The sequence below is a fragment of the Mobula hypostoma genome, chromosome 2 (assembly GCF_963921235.1).
Source record: "Mobula hypostoma chromosome 2, sMobHyp1.1, whole genome shotgun sequence".
In the NCBI taxonomy this organism is placed as follows: Eukaryota; Metazoa; Chordata; class Chondrichthyes; order Myliobatiformes; family Myliobatidae; genus Mobula; species Mobula hypostoma.
In genome coordinates, this window is record NC_086098.1 from 214,690,394 (window position 1) to 214,707,674 (window position 17,281).

The 17,281-nt window shown below is 38.6% G+C and overlaps 1 protein-coding gene across 1 annotated transcript in view; it reads left to right on the plus strand.

Annotated features, from left to right (window-relative positions):
• Positions 1-12,552: 12,552 nt before the first annotated feature.
• The window catches only part of LOC134336786 (docking protein 5-like), a 530,970-nt gene continuing 526,241 nt past the window's right edge, over positions 12,553-17,281 (plus strand). Inside the window, exon 1 of the mRNA XM_063031250.1 lies at positions 12,553-12,585. The gene's annotated coding sequence lies outside the window, so the exon portion shown is untranslated. The remainder of the gene's footprint in view (positions 12,586-17,281) is intronic.

The window sequence follows — 17,281 nt, forward strand, 5'->3', positions numbered from 1 at the left end:
AATGCTATTGTTTCCTTTTCCCCTGCATTCACGCTGCACCTTTTCTTGTATTCTCCAAAAATAAAAAACAATGAGACAACTCCTCTCTTTCTCTGCCCTAATTAATATACCACCTTGTATATGTAATCGTCATGTACTTCTATTGAATCACCTCTCTAAGTTTTATGCTCTAAAGAGCGCAACCGCAGATTTTTCAGTGTAAGGTTGTGCCTGAAATCAACAACCTTTAAGTATTCTACTAAATTCTTTCTGTACCCCCTGTAATGATAATAATCTGTAATTATGTGTAACAGTGCAACAAAAGTTCATTGCTATCAAACGCACCTTTCTCTATATACAGTACATGCCCAAATATTACTCATTTTAATTCAAAGTTGCAACTGAAAAATTGAAACAAAAGATGAGTTAATTAAAATGGTATAAACAAAAACATACGTCTATTATACCTTTTGTCCTCTGTTACATTGATACCATAATAATTATTCCATCTCTGAACTTTCATTGTCTGTTCTTCTAAGCCATTTTTCTGGATTTCTTCACTACGTATGGATCAAGGTTAATTTTCTAATTCTCTTACTCTGTTGAATTCTTTACTTCCATCAGATTTTGGCTTGTCTATAAAAATTAAGATTTTATGTCATCATATTTCAACTTATCTTCTTGTCAGCTTTAGATGTAGTTTGCTGTTGGGCCACATAGTTTGCAGAATACATTTTGTGTAGGTGTTTTTTTTGAAGAATGTGACATTTAAGATAACCAATTGTCATTATTACATCAATAACCATACATTAACATGAAATGTAATTATCTAAGTTATTGTTTACTAACGAACTTCCAGGGATTGAAAAAGCCTCAGCTATGGTTCATCTGAAAGTAAAGGTTCTTTGTATTCCTCATGCTTTTGTAGCCTTTGGTATTTATTTATTTATTTATCTATTTATCTTCTATATTATTTATTGCATTTACTGCTGCTGCTAAATTAACAAATTTCACGATGCATGCCGGTGATAATAAACCTGGTTCTGATTCTGATAATGAGAAGTTGTAGGCACTTGTTTTCACTTAGTTGAAAGACTAAACCAGTACTCTCGATTACAAGATCCATAAGATACAAAATAATGCAATCTAGACACCCTCTATGTTAAATCATCAGTGTATTACAACTCTTCGCTTTCACAAAACCTAGTGAAACAACAGGTATGTAGAGCAACACACACACCCATAAACCTGTAGGAACTCAAGCTGGTCAAGCATCATCTATAGAAATAAATAAACAAAATCATTTCGGGCAGAGATCCATCTTCAGGACTGAAGAGGAAGGGGAAAGATCCGGAATAAAAAGTTGGGGGGAGGGTAAGGAGGATAGCTATAAGGCAATAGGTGAAGCCAGGTGAGTTGGAAAGATAAAGGGTTGGAGAAGAAGCAATCTGAGAGGAAAGTGGACCAAAGGAGAAAGGAAAAGAGGAGCAGACCCAGATGGAAATGATAGGCAGGCAACAAGAGTTAAGATGCCAGAGTGGGGAATAGAAGATGAGGGGAGGTGTAGGGAACAATTTTGTTTTAACAGAAGGAGAAATCTATATTCATGCCATCGGGTTGGAGGCTACGCAGAAGGAATATAAGGTGTTGTTCCTCCAGTCTGAGGTGTCCTCCTCTTGGCACAAGAGGAGGGCATGGACTGACATGTTGGAATGAGAATGGGAATCAGAATAAAAATGTCTGGCCACTAGTAAGTTCTGCTTTTGGGGAATCGAATGGAGGTGCTCAATGAAGCTGTCCCCCAACTTATGACCGGTCTCTCCAGTGTAGAGGACGCCACATCTGGAGCACTGGACACGATAGACAACACTACTAGATCTGTAGGTGCAGTGTTGCCTCACCTGGAAAGACTATTTGCGGTGGAGTCTGAATGGAGGAGGAGGAGGAGAAGAATGAACATGTGTCGCACTTTGGCCGCTTGCAGAGAAAAGTGCCAGGATAACTTACAGATACGTAAGTTTTGCTTCATTTAAATGTCATTATGATAAGCATTTGTGATGACATTTGAAGTAATTCAGAACATTGCTCTTATGCATTTGCCGAATTTGAGAAATATGAAGAAAAAATTAAAAGCTTTTAAAGCAATTCAGCTGAAACTAGTTTGCTATAGAGTTTCCGTCTCAATAACATTGGGTATGCAGCAGTTAAACAGTGAGGCCAAAAAACTGACTTTTTTCCCCTTCTCCTGACAGGCGTGATATTTAACATCTTCCATTGATCTGAAAGGGTACATCAGTTTAAGATCAACATCATTTAGTTTCCATGCCTGGATAAATCTGCAAGTGGCTTGCACTGAAAAATTTAACTTGCAAATTTTGCCAAGGATATGGCTGACTTCTCAGTGACAACTGCAACTGTACAATTGATGGTAAGTGAATTCTATTTACACATGCAGACTGCAAGCATGCACTTTAAACATACAGCATCTTGGTATTAATATCTAACAGGGACAAAAAAATTGAAACTCAGAATAATCCAATCAAGGCTAATAAAAAGCTATTCTCTTATCCTTTTGTTTACTTCAACTCATTCTTGAAGCACCAATGAATTTAGCCAACTGTTGAAAAATTATAATATAAATCAGGTGTCCAAATAAAGCGAAAGACGAGAGAAAATGGGGGAAAATCCAAACAGTTTAATCTGTCTCTCAAGTATGAACAATTCTTTTTAAAGAAAGCGAACTTTGTTTCCAAAAACCCACTACCATCTCTAATCAAAGATGTGACGTGCTGATTACCACATATCTCGGTTGCCTTTTAAACCTAACCAAATACCTGAGTTATTTACCTTCTCCAGCCTCTATCCTTTTGACTCAGATACAAGTTTTGACATTCTGATATCTCGTTTATGGAGATGATGTCTAAAATAATGCAAATGAAAACATCTGGTGACTTTTCCTTCAATATTTATTGTATAAAATATTTATAGCTCTCCCTGGCTAAACAGGTTTGTGAACTAAAATCTTATTTCCTGTTGCTGTCAATACCAGAAATATTTCTCCACAATCTCTGCATTTCCTTTCTCAGAGACAGTAGCCTTGAACAGTATTCATCTCATGCTGTCAACTTGTCATCTCAAAATTCACCACTTCATAATTTTCCAACAATTATAAAATGATTGAATAATAGAAGTGTAAATAACTGCATAATAAATACAATATATGAGTATTCCTATTTAACATGCCATCGTCTTCCTGCTGAACCGTGTCTACGCCCACCTGGACAAGCCAGCGAGCACTGTGAGGGACATGTTTTTTGACTTCTCCAGTGCATTCAACACCATCCGCCCTGCTCTGCTGGGGGAGAAGCTGACAGCGAATGCAGGTGGATACTCCGCTGGTGTCATGGATTCTTGATTACCTGACTGGCAGACCACAGTACATGTGCTTGCAACACTGTGTGTCCGACAGAGTGATCAGCAGCACTGGGGCTCCAAAGGGGACTGTCTTGTCTCCCTTCCTCTTCACTATTTACACCTTGGACTTCAACTACTGCACAGTCTTGTCATCTTCAAAAGTTTTCGGATGACTCTGCCACAGTAGGATGCATCAGCAAGGGAGATGAGGTTGAGTACAGGGCTACTGTAGGAAACTTTGTCACATGGTGTGAGCAGAATTATCTGCAGCTTAATGTGAAAAAGACTAAGGAGCTGGTGGTAGACCTGAGGAGAGCTAAGGTACCAGTGACCCCTGTTTCCATCCAGGGGGTCAGTGTGGACATGGTGGAGGATTACAAATACCTGGGGATACAAATTGACAATAAACTGGACTGGTCAAAGAGCACTGAGGCTGTCTACAAGAAGGGTCAGAGCCATCTCTATGTCCTGAGGAGACTGAGGTCCTTTAACATCTGCCGGACGATGCTGAGGATGTTCTATGAGTCTGTGGTGGCCAGTGCTATCATGTTTGCTGTTCTGTGTTGGGGCAGCAGGATGAGGGTAGCAGACACCAACAGAATCAACAAACTCATTCGTAAGGACAGTGATGTTGTGGGGATGGAACTGGACTCTCTCACGGTGGTGTCTGAAAAGAGGATGCTGTCTAAGTTGCAGGCCATCTTGGTCAATGTCTCCCATCCACTACATAATGTACTGGGTGGGCACAGGAGTACATTCAGCCAGAGACTCATTCCTCCAAGATGCAGCACAGAGCGTCATAGGATGTCATTCCTGCCTGTGGCCATCAAGCTTTACAACTCCTCCCTTGGAGGGTCAGACACCCTGTGCTGATAGGCTGGTCCTGGATTTATTTCATAATTTACTGGTATAATTTACATATTACTATTTAACTATTTATGGTTCAATGACTATTTATTATTTATGGTGCAACTGTAACGAAAACCAATTTCCCCCTTGGATCAATAAAGTATGACTATGACTATTGAATATGGTATGAAGCAAATGTGGCTTTGACTAATGGCTGTCTTTTTTCTCCCATTTATTGCACAGAAAAAAGACTCCAATCTCGCTCATATGCTGCTTAAACCCTGTTTGATTCATTTGCTACTTATCTACATGAATAGGTCACTTACAGTAGCCAGTTAACTTACCAACACATCTTTGGGATGTTGAAAGAGCACTCAGTGGAAACCCACACATCACAGGAAGAAAGTGCAGATAATAACTCAGGTTGGGATTGATTTTGGGTTGCTGGATCTGTGAGGCAGCAACACTAACTGCTGCATCACCATGTTGCCCAAAATGAATAAAAATTTGAAAATGTCAAATTACTCAGCAGGCCAGGCAGCATCTATGCAGAAAGAAACTGTAGCTATTGATAAATCAGGAATTAGTAAAGCCAGGAGAGGACATGAAAAGTCCTTGGCAAGAAGGATTAAAGAGATTCCCTAGGCATTCTACTATTCATCAACAGCAAGAAGGTAATGAGAGAAAAGGTAGGACCACTCAAGGATAAAGGGGGCGCATGTGGGCGAGGACTTAATAAGTACTTAACATCAGTATTTACCAAGAAAGATGTGGGGGATAGGGAGATCAGTGCTGAGAATATTGACGTGCTGTGGAATTTCGAGGTTAGGAAGGAGGTAATTTTGAGTCTCGTAAAGAGCATAAAGGTGGATAAATCCCCAGGGCCTGATGGGATATACCCCAGGTGGTTGAGAGGCAACAGAAGAAATTGCTGGGGCCTTGACCAATATGTTTTTGTCCTCTCTAGCTACAGGCAAGGTCTTGGACTACTGATGAGGAATTAATTTTGTTCCATTATTCAAGAATAGAACCAGGGATAATGCTGGGAACAATAGACTAGTGAGTGTCACATCAGTGGTAAGGAAGTTACTGGAGAAAATTCTTAGGGATAGGATTTATGAGTATTTAAAAAATCATGGCACAATTATGGAGAGCCACCATGGCTTTGTGTGGGGCAAATCATGTCTGACTAACTTGATTGAGTTTTTTGATGAGATGGGAGGGTGATTGATGGAGGCAGAGCGGTGATTGTCTACATAGATTTTAACAAGTTGCTTGACAAGGTCCTTTATGACAGGTCCATCTAGAAGATTAAGCTGCATGGGATCCATGGTGAATTGGCCATTTGGATTCAGAACTGGTTTGCCCATAGAAGACAGAGGTTAGTTGTCAAAGGGACCTATTCTAGCTGGAGGTCTGTGTTTAGTTGTCTTCCAAAGGGATCTGTGTTGGAATTTCTGCTGTTTGTCATGTATATTAATGACCTGGATGAATATGTAATGGCTCGGTTCGTACATTTGCAGATGATACAAAGATTAGGTCTGCTGTGGATAGCATAGAAGACTGGCAAAAATACAGCAAGATATAGATCAGTTGCTGAGATGGGCGGAGAAGCGGAAGATTGAGTTTAACCTAAACAAATGTAAAGAGACAGTACACTGTTAAGGACAAGACTCTTAATGGTGATGATGAGCAGAGAGATCTTGGGGTCCTATTTCATAGCTCCGTGAAAGTGCCTGTGTAAGTTGATTGGGTAATAAAGAAGGCATATGGCATGCTTGTCTGTATTTGCTGAAGCACTGAGTTCAGAAGTCAAGAAGTTTTGTTGCATACAAAATTATTGCATACAGCTCTGTTCGTTCCATTATAGGAAGGATTTCAAGGCTTTGGAGAGGATGCAGAAGAGGTTTACCATGATACTGCCTGGATTAGTTGGCATATGCTATAATGAGTGGTTGGATAAACTTGGGTTGTTTTCTCTAAAGGTAAAGGCTAAGGAGAGAGATTTATAAATCTGATAGAGATTTATAAGATTATTAGAGGCATAGATAGACAGACAGTATCTTTCTCCTTGGGTTGAAATGTCTAATACCAGAGGGCATGTGCTTAAGGTGAGAGGGGATATTTTCGAAGGTGATGTGAGGGACAAGTTTCTTACAGAGTAGTGGGTCCTGGAATGTGTTGCTTCGGGTGGTGGTAGAAGCTGATACATTAGTGACTTTTAAGGGATGTTTAGAAAGGCACATGAATGTGAGGGAAATGGAAGGATATTGGCATTGTGTAGGCAGAAGAGAGTACTTTAATTGTCCATTTGATTACTAATTTAATTGGTTCAGCGCAACATTGTGGATTGATGGGCCTTTTCCTCTGCTGTACTGTTCTATGTTTTCTGTTCAAGTTAATGTTACTTCATCAGAATGAGTATTTTCTACTTTTGTTTCAGATTTCCAGAATCTTCTTTTGTTTCACAGAACTCAGTGTGGTCTCCTTCATTGCTTTATCTCTGTGGTCCAGCATCACTTCCAGAAGTAGATATACCTATGTACTTTCTTTTGATTTAGTTTGAGTACAAATTTATTTGGTGCTTAATTCTTATTTCAATTGATAGAGATAAAAAAGGAAAGCATAGGGCAGTATTCTGGTACAGATAATCTCAGAATACATAAAAAAATCTGGAAATTGATGTGTTGTCTGGTCTCTATTGGGTAAAATTTGATTAAGGCTACAAATTTATTTATTTTTTAAATAGCTGGATAACTACATAAAATTAATACACAAGCTATGGTAATTTTTTTGATAAATACCTTAGAATATTTGGTACAAATATTCATCAGAATGATAAGAGTCACGGTGGCAGATTGTGCTATTGAGACTATAGTAGGGTTGAAATTAATGTGCTATTCGGTTCTATTATCTACAGAAGATGCAATGGACTCTGAAAAATGCCATGGACCGTCCTGAAGAAACAAACACCAATTATTGAAGGTAGTCAGTTGTGTGAAGGAGAACATTTTCTCAACAAAGACCATTTATCTTCCAATTCAGGCCATGAGATAATAACATGTTGTGGTTTAGAGGGAAGAGGGGGAACTCGGGGCAGACAACAGAGTAAAGGAACGACCTGTCCAAAATTCCACTGAAATGGACCAGAAATCAAAGGCTCAGTTTAAAGCAGAATGCACCTGTATTTCCGGTCAAATTTTCACTATACACAGAAATCTGGTTTTCTCCTGTTTGATCCTAGTAACTGATATGCCAAAAACATACTCAAATGAAGATCGAATGGCTCCCTCCTTACTGCATTTATCCATAACATTACCTATGGGAGGCACTTGTCCACCCAGATCTCCTCAATTGAACAAAATCAGCAGATATCTAACTGATTCTTGAAAATGTAAAATGACACTTTATGCATTGGATGGTATAACCACTGATCATATTTTTTTAGGACCAAAGGCTGAGAAAGCAAGGAGATTGAAAGTAAGATCCATCTAAATTTTGCATCCTGTTGAATTGTATTTAGATGCAGATTTTAAAATGTCTGGATATGGAATTTTAATGGTTGTTTAAGGGAAGCACAACTCTGCTGCTTCGTAGAAGATTTAGTTTCCACTGTTACTATGGAGACCCAGAGAGCAAATACATGGGATAAGTTTCCAGCTCTGTCACAATAGGAGACACTGCTCATCCCATTGGTAGAATCATAACATTTTAGATCTCTTATTTTGTCAGTTCTTGGCATCTGAACATATAACATTGAATACAGTTAATAGTAAAAGGCTAGGTCAGCTTCATAAATGCAAGGGATTCTGCAGATGCTGGAAATCTTGAGCAATACTTACAAGCTGTTGGAGGAACTCTGCAAATCAGGTAGCATCTATGGATGGAATAAAATTTTGACATTTCATGCTGAGAACCCTCATCAGTCCTGAAGAGAGAAAGACTTTTGGATAGTCTGGGGAAAAAGAATTCATTTAAGTAGTTAGGGTAGAATTGAAAAATAAAGATTCCTCCTTAATTTTGTATAAAACAACTATGATTCCTAATTATTGGCAAAAATAAATACTGGTCTGTAACAGATGAAATGCACGAAAGGCAACCTATAGATCTGTAATTTTTAATCAGTAGTCATAATATGGTATAAACATATGTGCAGGTTAATCTGAAGTATACTGTAGGTAAATATCTTTACTTGAAAATAGTTTTTCATCCTCTCTTGTGAAATTGGGTGAAAGTAAATTTAGCACAGTTGTTTTTTGCATAGGGAAATCTTTGCTAAAATTTGACCTTTGCAATTCTTGTGCCAGCTACATATGAAGCACACACCTGCTGTATTGTTGCCATGCTAATTGCTGGGAAGCAAGTCAGGGTTAAAGAACCTTCTCCACAGAAGCCACTGTACAACAGCAGAAAATGCCATTGTGGAGGTGAAGGAAAATGCATGAGGTGAGGGGTTATGATATGGTGCACTCTCTTTTCTGAGTACCTATCAAAATGAATGTCAAATCTGGTGCCTCTGGAGCCAAGAATGTTGTTGTTATGTTAGTGAGATGATGCTCTGTTCAGGTAGCTGGTGATCACGGCATGGGACTTGAAGTGACCTGAATAGAGAGTCTGTTATCAAGTTATCTCAGATATCTCAGATAATGTTAAACTCCATAAAGAAATGCTAGCAGGTCAATGCCATGGTAACACAAACATGAGAACTGCCATCTCATTTCCAATCTATGCAAGATGTGCTCCTAGCTTTTCTGTCAGTGGACTGCGAAGATTTTTAGATTAAACAAAGAAACTTCAATTTCTTGTTGGTGTGGAGGAAACATGTGTGGAGTAACATCAAGAGGTGTACAACTAATGCAAGCCAAACATCAGGAGCACTAAACTTAATCATCCAGGGTGGTCTCTGGGCCAATTACCCAAATGACTCCTTTGGTAAGTGATTGCCAATATAATTTATCTAGGTGAACCATTGTTCAGCATGTTTTACACATATGCAAGTGTGTAAATGTGTACAATTTTGAATAATGTCGCTTTCCAGTTGTGCATCTCAAGCTGAAATAGTTCCAATGGTTGTGCTACTGTAGGGGGAAAAAGTTTAGTGTTATTTTCTTTTGTATAATGTAGTTGGTTACTAGGAGACAACAAAGCTCTGAAACTGTATTAGAGTTTAGGTAATATTCATGAACAGATGATAATCTCTGTTCATGATGTCACCTCTTCTCCAGTAACCATTCCATAAAATGCTATGTGTCCACAATAGAAAGGCCTTATAGCTTTAATGTACTATTTCTCAAGTAACATTGTAAATAATATTGCTTAACCTACAACAACATTGCATTATTTTATCATATACAAAACTCAGCATAACCTGAACCACAGAAGTCAGAGATACCGCATGAACAACAGAAATTCTGTTGCTAACACATGGACCTATAAAACAAACATCTATAAAGGCAAGGTGCTGGGGATATTCAGTCAGCTAGTCAGAGTCTAAGAAGAGTGAAACACAGTTAATCTTTCAGATTAATAGTCCTTCATCAGAACCTGTGACTGTGTACCCGGTCAACACTTTGTAAGTAGAATCTGGGCATCCCATCCATGAATGTAGTTGTACAATATTTGGTTATGTAATATACTATTCAAGAAAAGACTATAGATTTTTTTTTGTTGACAGTGTTCTACGGCTTCCAGTATTCTATTCATTTTCGTGACTCTGGAGGCGGGCAGACTCAAGGCTGGTGCTGCCGCCTGATGTGTCGTGGGAGTACACAGAAGATCGAAAGCAACGAGCTGGCTGCTGCCCTTGTGTCCAAAGACCCGAGTTTTTTGGGCACAGAGCTTGGAAAAAGCGATGTAACAGACTTTTAACACCAAAAAATCAGTGAGTTGTTTTGTTATGTCTTCCTTCTTGCTGAGAAACAGGGATACCTCTTTTTTCCTTATGGGGGGGGGGGGAGAGAGAGAGAGAGAGAGAGAGAGAGAGAGAGAGAGAGAGAGAGAGAGAGAGAGAGAGAGAGAGAAAGAGCCTGTGGTATGTTGAATTACCTGGTGAATGAGTAGTCTTTGGGGTACGGCAAGTCTGTGTTTTTATTGATGTTTTGCTGCACACTTGAGTGCTCGGTAGGGGCACCGATGCTTTTTTTACTAGTGGAGGAGGGGGTGTTGTTGGTTTGCTGTTTCTTATGCATGGGGGGGGGAGTTGTGGGAGGTCTTTGGGGCTCTAACATTTAACTGTCATTCAGTCTTCGGGGCACTCCTCTGTTTTTGTGGATGCTTGCGAAGAAAAAGAATTTCAGGATATATATTGTATACACTTCTCTGACATTAAATATACCTATTGAAACCTATTGAGGTAAAACGGCAGAGATCGACATCCATGATTGAAGTGTTTTTGTTTTACCTAGTGCAGACATAACACAAGATATTTCTGCATCTTACTTATAAAGATTCCACTATTTGGTTACTGCTGACTGTGCTGTTCCAATCATTTTATTAGCAGGCAGTGCTGACTGGTGAAATGATGGTGGCACCTCATACAGTGTACACTTCTTAAAAGAGAGACTGAGACTGAGAGCTTCAGCTAGAGACTTCCGCTTGAGGACTGGATGCAGTTTAATTTGATATGTTAGCAGTAATGTGTTGAGGGCCTTGGCTGATGCTCCTTCCCTCTCAATTTCAGAAGCAAACATTTGAAGGTATCTACAAACCTCTCTTCTTGTCTGTTGGACAGTGGATGATATGGGGGTGAGCGGATGTGGATAATTCTATTGTTCTGGCAGAATGCTGTAAACTGCTGTGAACTGAATTAAGTGCCATTATCAAAAACAAGAGTTTCTGAAATTCTAAGCGGCTGAGGATCTGCAATAGCTGTTGAATGGTAGTCTCTGCCATTGCTAACTTCATAGATGATACTTTTGGCCATTTAGAATAGGTGTCAACCAGGACAGGGTAGGCACATCTGTTGTTTGGGCCAGAAAAGTCAATACGTACTTGACTCCAAGGTCTGGTAGCCTGATGCCATGGTTGTAGATTGGGTCTTATTGTATTCTTTGTTGCCATAGATCACTGAGTACACTGCTTACATATGGATGTGACATCTTTGTCTATGCCCAGCCAGCTTCTTGCCAGCGATTTCATTCGACTGAGCCCAGGGTGACCATGGCATGTGACCATGACTGGCCATCCACCAACAGGATAAATGGAGATACACTGAAGAGGATCTGCAGCTACTTCTGCTCTGTTCTTTCAACTATGAATGGAAGATCTTCAGCAGCATCTGATACAACCAGTGGACTTCACAACCAATTGAAATTACAGGCACGACTGCATCTTCTTTTCAGTAACCTGCTGATTCATAAGTGTGGAGAGGGAATACAGACCCTGGATCTACCACCACAGATCTTGGTGCAGGACACCTTGAGAACAATGGATGCCTATTAACTACAGGGCAAAGAACCATCAAATCCTCCTCAAGGCCCTAACTGGCCCCTCCTCCCAACTGATCTGCCAAGCCAGATGCTCTTCATCCACCCTTGAAAACAAGCAGAGCTCTGAACAAAGTTCTGATGACCAAACAATCCCTTTTTCCACTTGTGGCCCACAGCAATGCACAAAATCGTTTTAGATGACATTAATTGAGACTTTCCAGAGTACTGAATGTTGATGATCTTCAGAAATTTTGCATATGTATTTAGTTGCCCTCCTGAAATCTTGAAACACAAGTAAACAGACAGCCACAGTACAGAATCATATAATAAGGAACATGCCATTCAGCCCACTAAGTGCATACTGACCATCAAACATCTGCTGTGTAGGTGTGGGTACGAATTCTATTCTTATTGCCAATTTGTTGTGTTCACTTGATGATAACCACAGTTGAGACCCAAAGTCAGAAGATATAACAAAACAGGAACTTAAAATAAATCTTTATTCAGTAAAACCACGTGACTACAAAGATCTCATAACTCAATAGTAAATTCAAAAGCAGAGCTAGTTAAATGATCTACCCAAGAACATTCAGATGTTGATAGGAACAATGACTAACTAGTGGAAGTGAGTCTGGGATTGGTTGTCAGCTAACCAATAGGTGTTGATTGTTTCGGCTCACTGTAATAGTCCCTCTGCCTCCATGTTTGCTGACTAACTCCTTGAGTTTCTGCAGCTGTAAACATACTACTGAATGAACTCAGTATCTGTGGGGGATTTTTTTTTTGTCAAAACTGTTCATCTGGACTGTATCCAGCATTTGCAGTCTCTTGCATCTCTGAATTCCTCCAGCTGTGTTTTTTTTTGCATTAAAATATTGATGTCTGGGATCAAGAGGTTATTGCAGAAGTTTTGAAGGTAAGTCAATTCCTTCAACCTCTGGAAATCATTTCTCTGTTGACATAAGCAACATTAATATTATCTGGAATTATCATGCACTAGTTAGACTGGTTTCTTAAAGTTTTCATAGCTCAGGGAAGTAGTGGGGATAAGCTCGCTCTATATATTTAATGCTCTCAATGGTGTGTGCCTCAAAAACACTCTGACAACCAAGTCAAACTCTTGGCTTTCATGTGTGGCTTAGCTACTAATCCTGGCAGAGCTGTTTCTACTGACAGGAGAATGAGCAAAGACGGGTTACTGGCACCTTAAAGCCAATCACTTCAGGCAGATGGGGTTCGTCTGCCATGGTTGGCAGTTCACCTAGCAGGAGGAAAACTCTGATCTCAAATCTCTGCTGCTTTGTGGATATACCCACTCATAGTGAAACCTACTGGAGTAAACCCAAAGGAAAAATGTGGTGCTGAAGTCCCTAAGGCAATCCTACATTGCGTTCAATGCTGGCAGCAAAATCATGAGATGCAGCTGGTAGTGAACTATATCAAAAGTGTGGCCATGTGCACTCGCATGGGTCCCAACTATGCTTGCCTTTTTGTCGGCAACATGGAACGATCCACGTTCCAAGCGTACACTGGTGTCCATCCCCCATTTTTCCTACGCTACATCGACTACTGCATTCGTGCTGCTTCCTGTACGCACGCAGAGCTTGTCGACTTTATCAACTTTTCCTCCAACTTCCACCCTGCCTCAAATTCACCTGGTCCATTTCCAACACCTCCTTCCCATTTCTTGATTTCACCATCTTCATCTCTGGAAACAACTTATCTACTGATGTCTATTTTAAACCTACTGACTCTCACAGCTGCCTGGACTACATCTCTTCCCACCCTGTTACTTCTTCCCCTCTGCCATCAGATTTCAGATAGGCCCATGAACCCATGAGCACCACATCATTCTTTTGCATTTTTTTTAAATTTATAGTAGTGTTATGCCTTTGCACTGTACTTCTGCCACAGAACAACCTATTTCATATCATGTAAGACAGAGATATTGAACAGATTCTGAAAATCATCTGAACAAACTAACCTACATTTCAATGTAATTTTAAAAATACTGATTCAAAATCATGTTAGTTGTGTACAGTGGTGTGGGGGAGGCTTTGTCAGTGGGGGTGGGGGGGGGGAGAAAATCCATAAATCATTGGCTAACACCAGTACACACTGGATCCCATTATTGTAGACAATTTATTTTAATTTGACCTGGCATCTACAAATATACAAATGTACTACAAGCAAGGATGATCTGAAAATTTGATTGTTATTCTTAATGTCAAAATATCACAATTAGTTGTTAATTTCCTCGTTGATTCATGTGTTAATAGAATAGGAGAGACAAGGGAGATTATTTTGATTCACTATGATGGAATAAATCTGGTGATGTTGATGTGACAATCCATTTCACTTCGGCTTGATAATTTGTTATCAACATTTTTATACTTAGACACCCATTCTGTCCCAGTTCATATTTTTGACCATCAGTGCCATCCCTCCATACTGAAGTTTAAAACAATGGTAAACAATTACTAATACAGATGTCAGACAACAAGCAGGAAAATGTATGAAAGCAAAAAACTGCAATTATTTGATCATGTGCTCAGACTGTTTCACGTGCATCTCCTTTAGAGAATGCTCATCTGGGAGCTTGTAGAAAAACTGGAGCAACACCACTGCTGCTGGTTCAGTGGCCGTAACTGAAGTTTGAAGGGCACCAATAACATACCAGAGATGGAAAATGTACTGGACGTGGATGAGTAACCTCAACGGAAACTTTGTGTGCACTAAATGCATAGAAGAAATGATGCAATTGGTGGTAGGATTCCATACAGACACAGAGTACAAGATATCTGACTTCAGTTTTCAAGATCTGTCTGCTGCATTCTGCAACATTCTCAGTGACACAGGTATTAGAGCCACTGCTTCTCTGGACCAGAGACTTTGGTTCAATCCTGACTTTGTGTACAGTCTGTGTAGAGTTTGCACGTTTACCCTATTGGTTTCCACTGGCGATTTGGTTTCCTTCCCCTTTCTACAGACATGCAGATTGGTAGGGTAATTGGCCACTGTAAATTGGTTAGGTGTGTAGGTGAGTATAGATTCTGAGGGAGAGTTGATCAGTATGTAAAGAAAATAAAACACACTGGATCAATACTGAATCAGTGTAAATGAGTGGTAGCTGGTCAGCACAGACTTGATGGGACAATGGGCCTGGCTGCTTTCCACACCTTTCAATGACCCTTCTATATATAGAATTTAAAGTTTAGTTAATGAGCATGAGAAGTGTTTCCACCATCAATAAATGTGTCACCCATGAATTGGTTTACTTTAATACATACCAGCAACAGCACGTGACAGAGATTACATGTAGAAAATCAAGCACATGATTACCAACTTATCTATAAAATTTTTCCCACTCCATCCTTTTTTTTCACCTTAGTCCTGCAAACACCATCTTCCCTTTTCTGGTGTTCGTCTCTCCACATCATTACTTGCTAAGATGTTATAAGGAACGGTATGGTTGATTAACTTTCTGGTTTGTTCCATGGCAAAACAAATCTCAACTCACAGAGAGTTCCTAGTGGATTTTTTTTTTCACACAATTCTCTTAAGCTGCTTCAAACCTGAGCTTAAACACTCAACATGTTGAAGAGAGAAGCATAATTGCATGCAGTGAAACCCAAAGTGTTCTGTTTTATTTAAAGTTCAAATGTAAATCTTAAAAAACTCAAAGATTTATTCGTTTATATTTCAGACCCTAGGAAATCTATCTTTTCTATGTTATCCATATTTATTGAATTTAGTACTTTCTCTGGATATGTTAAAATTTACATAAAAATAATTATTTCCTATTAATAACTACTCAGATCAATATGATCTAATACCTTTTAATATTACTAAAACTATTTTACCTATCTTGGTATTAAAATGACTAAAAATTTTAAAGATTTATATAAATATAATTTTCTTTAATTGAATATACACAACAAACGCTTTCCAAATGGTCGCCTATGACGTTGTTGTTAATTGGTCGAATAAATGCTATAAAAATGACAATTTTACCAAAATTCTTATACATGTTTCAAGCTGTTCCATCCTTTGTCCCAAAAACGTTTTTTGTTAGAATAGATTCTATGATCTTATCATGTATCTGGAGTAATAAAAGCTCCAGGGTGAGTAAACCTTTATTGCAAAAATTAAAAAAGGGTGGTGGCTTATCAAACTTTAGACTCTATTACTGGGAAATTAATATTCATTATATTACATTTTGGATTCACTGTATAGATATGCAGTACTGTCCTTCATGGCTGGATTTGGAGGAGAACTCGGTAAAGGGGGTCTCCTTGGCTTCTTTGCTGGGAGCTCCTCTTCCCTTTTTGTTTTCTAAGACTGGTAGACAAGATCTTAGTCTCATTGTTAGACATACATTAAAAATTTGGTTTCTGTTTCGCAGATTTTTTGACTTAAATAACTTTGTTCTTTCTAGTAGTATCCATTTTAATTATTTTTTAAACCATCATTTTAGACTAGGCCTTTTTAACATGGAAAACTAAGGGAATAATAACTTCTCTAGATTTGTTTTCAGAGGATTGTTTAATGTCTTTTTCTTGGCTAATGGATAAATATGATTTATCTAATGCACAATGTTTCAGATATTTACAAGTTAGGAATTTTTTTATGCGATTTGTTACCAAATTACCAATTTGCTCATTTACCAAATATGATAGAATTTAGCTTTCTGCTTAAACTATTCCAAAAAGGATTGATAGCCATCATATGTAAACGGCTATTGAATTTACGAATGATGTCTAACGATAAGGTTAAACGTGCTTGGGAATTGGAACTTCAAGAACCACTTTCAGATAATCAAAGGAATAAAATTTGTCGTTTAGTTAACAATTCATCTATTTGTGCCTGTCACTCCTTAATTCAGTTCAAGGTAGTGCACAGGGTGCATATGTCAAAAAATAAACTAGCACATATTTTTTCTAATATAAATCCTACTTGTGATAGATGCAACACTGAGGTGGCCACTTTAACTCATATGTTTTGGTCCTGTATAAAGTTAAATAACTTTTGGAGAGATGTTTTTAGAACTTTATCAAAAGTCATAGGTCTGGACCTACAACCTAATTCACTTACGGCAATCTTTGGGGTTATTTCAATGGAAGCAGGAAACGTTCCTGCTTCCGCTCAACGCATGATAGCTTTCTCAACTTTATTGGCTAGGAAAGCTATTCTATAGTACTGGAAGGATCCCCATCCACCTACTGTTATTTTTTTGGCTCTCCTCTATTATGTCTTGTTTAAGTTTAGAGAAAATAAGAAATCAGAAGTATGATACATCTTTTAAATTTGAGCAAACTTGGTGACCTTTTATTCAATAATTTCATAAGATCTAATTCTTATTATTTTTATAGTTAATTGTTCTTTTTTCTCCATAAATTTTTAGATTTGATCAGTAGGATTTTCCCTTTTTTTTAAACTGTATCCTCAAAATGGACTGCCCAGTCCCCCCCCCCTTTTTTTTTGTTTTAGGTTAGCTTAGTGGTTTTTTTTCTCTCAACAATAGTAAATTTTGAATCTTTTTTTTCCATGAACTGTTAAGAGGAGAGGTGGTTCACTTTTCTCTTTATATTAGCTTAATACTATACATGATT